Source organism: Chiloscyllium plagiosum, chromosome 13, assembly GCF_004010195.1.
Source record: "Chiloscyllium plagiosum isolate BGI_BamShark_2017 chromosome 13, ASM401019v2, whole genome shotgun sequence".
Lineage (NCBI taxonomy): Eukaryota > Metazoa > Chordata > Chondrichthyes > Orectolobiformes > Hemiscylliidae > Chiloscyllium > Chiloscyllium plagiosum.
In genome coordinates this window covers 79,641,265-79,645,589 of record NC_057722.1, presented here as the reverse complement: position 1 = coordinate 79,645,589, position 4,325 = coordinate 79,641,265, and the positions used below count along the sequence as shown (strand labels likewise).

The following is a 4,325-nucleotide window of genomic DNA, read 5'->3' as shown; positions in this document are numbered from 1 at the left end:
TATATCACAAACAACAGTGGCCCCAGCACTGATCCCTGTGGAACACCACTGGTCACCTTTGTCCATTTCGAGAAACTCCCTTCAACTACTACTCTCTGTCTCCTGTTGCTCAACCAGTTCTTTATCCACCTCGCTAGAACACCCTGCACACCCTTCACTTTCTCCATTAGTCTACAATGGGGAACCTTATCAAACGCCTTACTAAAGTCCATATATATGACATCAACAGCTCTTCCTTCATCTAACAACTTGGACATTTCCTCGAAGCATTCTGTTAAGTTGGTAAGACACGATCTCCCCCGCACAAAACCATGTTGCCTATCACTGATAAGCTCATTCTTTTCTAAATATAAATAGACCCTATCTCTAAGTACCTTCTCCAGCAACTTCCCCACCACTGACGCCAGGCTTACTGGTCTGTAGTTACCCGGAATATCCCTACTACCCTTCTTGTACAGGGGGACAATATGAGCAACCTTCCAGTCCTCCTCACCTGCATTTAAGGATGCCTCAAAGATACCTATCAGAGCCCCAGCTATTTCCTCTCTCACCTCTCTCAGCAACCTGGGATAGATCCCATCCGGTCCTGGGGATTTGCCCACCTGAAAAACCTCTAGCTTACCCAACACATCTTCCCTACTTATGCCAATGTGATCCAGACTAATCAAACTTCTATCTCTAATCTCAACATTCATCATGTCCCTCTCCTCAGTGAACACTGATGCAAAGTATTCATTTAGAATCTCACCCATTCTCTCAGGTTCGACACAGCCTTCCTTTGTCATCTTTTCGTGGACCAATCCTTTCTCTAGTTACCCGCTTGCTTCTTAGATAAGAATAAAAGGCTTTGGGTTCTCCTTAATTCTGCTCACTTAAGCTATTTCATGACTCCTTTTAGCCCACTTGATTCCTTGTTTAAGACTTGTCCTGCTCTTCCGATATTCCTCCAGGGCCCGTTCTGTTCTTAGCTGCCTGAACCTTCTGTATGCTTTTCTTTTCCTCTTGGCCAGTCGTACAATTTCCCCTGTCATCCACGGTTCACGAATCTTGCCTTTCCTATCCTTTGCCTTCAACGGGACATGCCTATCCTGCACTATTTTTAACCTATCATTGAAAGCTTCCCACATCTCAAATGTGGACTCCCCTTCAAATAGCTGTGTGCAATCCACATTTCCCAGCTCCTGCCTAATTTTGATATAACTGGCCTTGGCCCAGTTTAGTACTCTTCCCTTAGGACCACTCTCATCTTTGTCTACGAGTATTCTTAACCTACAGAATTGTGATCACTGTTCCCAAAGAAATCCCCCCCTGCAACTTCTACCGCCTGGCCTGGCTCATTCCCCAGTACCAGGTCCAATACGGCCCCTTCCCTCGTTGGGCTATTGACATACTGCTCTAGAAAACTCTCCTGGACGCTTCTTACAAATTCTACCCCATCCAGACTCTGACGCTAAGTGTATCCCAGTCAATGTTGGGAAAATTAAAATCTCTCATCACCACCACCTTGTTGCCTCTCCATGTTTCTATAATCTGTTTATCTATTTATTCTTCTACCTCATACTCACTGTTGTGAGGCCTGTATTACAGTCCCAACAATGTAACTGCACCCTTCTTATTTCTCAGCTCCACCCATAATGCCTCACTACTCAAGACTGCCATAGTGTCGTCCTTTGGCAGAGCTGTGATATCGTCCCTGACCAGCAATGCAACTCCACCCCTCTTTTACTTCTCTCCCTGTCCTGTCTGAAACGTCTATATCCTGGAATATTCAGTTGCCAATCATCATGCCCTTCCTTCAACCAAGTCTCTGTGATTTGCAATAACGTCACACTCCCAGGCACCAATCCAAGCCCTAAGTTCATCTGCCTTACACACGATACTCCTTGCATTAAAGCAGATGCACTTCAGGCCACCAGTTCTTTTGCGCTCATCTGCTCCCTGCTATCTCTTCCCTTTATTAATGCTATCTCCACGATTCTTTCAGTCTCCAGTCTCCATCTCACTGCCTACTTGTTTTCCCTTCTGGTTCCCAGCCCCTGCCACATTAGTTTAAAACCTCCCCACAGCAGTAGCAAAAACTCCCCCAAGGACATTGGTTCTGGTCTGGTTCAGGTGTAGACCGTCCATTTTGTAATAGTCCCACCTTCCCCAGAGCTGGTCCCAATGTCCCACAAATCTGAACCCCTCCCTCCTACACCATCTCTCAAGCCACGTGTTCATCCTGTCTATTTTTTCATTTCTACGCTGGCTAGCACGTGGCACTGGTAGTAATCCTGAGATCACTACCTTTGAGGACCTCCTCTTTAACTTCTCTCCTAGCTCCCTGAATTCTTCTTTCAGGACCTCATATCGCTTTCTACTTCTATCGTTGGTGCCTATATGCACCAAGACAACTGGCTGTTCACCCTCCCCTTTCAGAATGCTCTGCAGCTGATCGGTGACATCCCTGACCCGAGCCCTTGGGAGGCAACATACCATCTTGGAGTCTCATTTTCGGCCACAGAACCGCCTATCTACTGCCCGCACAATAGAATCCCCTATGACTATGGCCGTACGAGTCCTTTTCCTGCCCTTCTGAACAGCAGTGCCATGATCCTGGCAATTGCTGCCATCCCCTGGTGAGCCATCTCCCCCAACAGTATCCAAAACGGTATACCTGTTTTGGAGGGAGATGACCGCAGGGGACACCTGCACTGCCTTCCTACTCTTTCTCTGCCTTTTGGTCACCCATTCACTGTCTCCCTCAGCAATCCTAACCTGCGGTGTGACCAGTTCACTAAACGTGCTATCCCCTACCACCTCCTCAGCATTGCGGATGCTCCACAGTGAGTCCACCCGCAGCTCCAGAGCCGTCATGTGGTCAAACAACAGCTGCAGCTGGACACACTTCCTGCAAGTGTAAGAGTGTGAGTCCACCCGCAGCTCCAGAGCCGTCATGCGGTCAAACAACAGCTGCAGCTGGACACACTTCCTGCAAGTGTCAGGAACGTCAGGAACGTCAGACACGTCCCTGAGCTCCCACATCAAGCAAGAGTCACATGCCATGGGTCTGAGGTCCCCTGTCATTGGAAGCTTAGCTTTATATGAACTAACTAAAGAGGCCCGACTCCCGAGGTAAGTCCCTTTTTATGCGGGAAAACTCACCCTTCCCAGCAGCCCTCACTTTCACTCCTTTTTCTCTTCTTGCTGCTCTGGCAAAATGCAGTTTAATTTATCAGGCCTACCTTGTTCTCTGCTTTGTTCCTGCCAGCCCTGATTGCTTGACCGGCTTCTTTTCTCAACTGTACCTGTCTCAGATTGATATCTTTCCTCAGTATCTTCCTGGGTCCCACCCTCCCTCTCTTTCCTCAGTATCTTCCTGGTCCCACCCTCCCACCTCCCAACCTTATCTCCCACCTCCCAACCTTACTAGTTTAAATCCTCCCGAGCAGCTCTAGCAAATCTCCTGCACAATAATATGTGACTTTTCAGACATAGAAGGTTCAAAAATGATTTACCAATAACTCCCCCATCTGAAAATCTTCATTTAGTGGAGAGTTGAAAATTTCCTTTTGCTCAGTCACATTTCAGGAAGTTGAAGAGGACAACCTTGCAATTACTTTCCACCAGCAACAGGGGGCAAGCCAGCACCAAGACACCAATCCCTATGACATCAAGAAATGTTCTCACAACACTGCAGCATGTGACTGCTTTGCATGAAATGATTGCACAAATTAATCAGTATTACAAGATTATGAAAGACAATGTAGCAGCTTGTCTGCAAATTGAAATGGATTGATTCCTGTGACTCAGGGTATTGTTACACTGGCATGCTCTGTGATGAGCTCAAGCCCACAATTAGCAGCCAAATAAGGGGCCACCTCCTGAGAGACAGCTCGATTGGCAAAACTTTCAGACCACCAGGGCAGGACACTTGCTTGCCTCCAGGTGAAGAATATTTTGAAACGTGGTTAGATTCTGTCCTCTAACTCAGTCAAATCAAGAGAGATAGTTTTCACTCAGGGGATCGCAACACTGCATTTCAAGAGTAGTCTCCAATACCAATCCAAGGTCTTGGATACGGTCACTCAGCTTCTCTGGGTGGTCAGAGACGTGATGGTCTCCACATAGGAGTGACCAGTCGAATCTTGGACAGCCCACTACCTGACCTAACTTTTTCTGTCCTACCCTGGGAGAGGAAGGTATTTTATTTCAATTCACTCACTGCATACAGGCATTGCTGGCTGTGCGAGCATTTATTATCCATCTCTAATTGTCCTTAAGAAGGTTGGGAGTGAGTTGCCCTCTTGAACTGCTGCAGTGCACGTGCTATAGGTAGACCCACA

General features: G+C 47.2%; 1 protein-coding gene across 10 annotated transcripts in view; it reads right to left on the bottom strand.

Moving 5' to 3' along the window:
* The window catches only part of zbtb38 (zinc finger and BTB domain containing 38), a 140,693-nt gene extending 137,123 nt beyond the window's left edge, over positions 1-3,570 (bottom strand). For 9 of the 10 annotated variants that reach the window (XR_006313479.1, XR_006313481.1, XR_006313476.1 and 6 more), the window contains exon 1: positions 3,498-3,570. The gene's annotated coding sequence lies outside the window, so the exon portion shown is untranslated. The remainder of the gene's footprint in view (positions 1-3,497) is intronic. The other variant, XM_043702819.1, reaches the window with a different exon arrangement.
* Between the last annotated feature and the right edge of the window lie 755 nt (positions 3,571-4,325).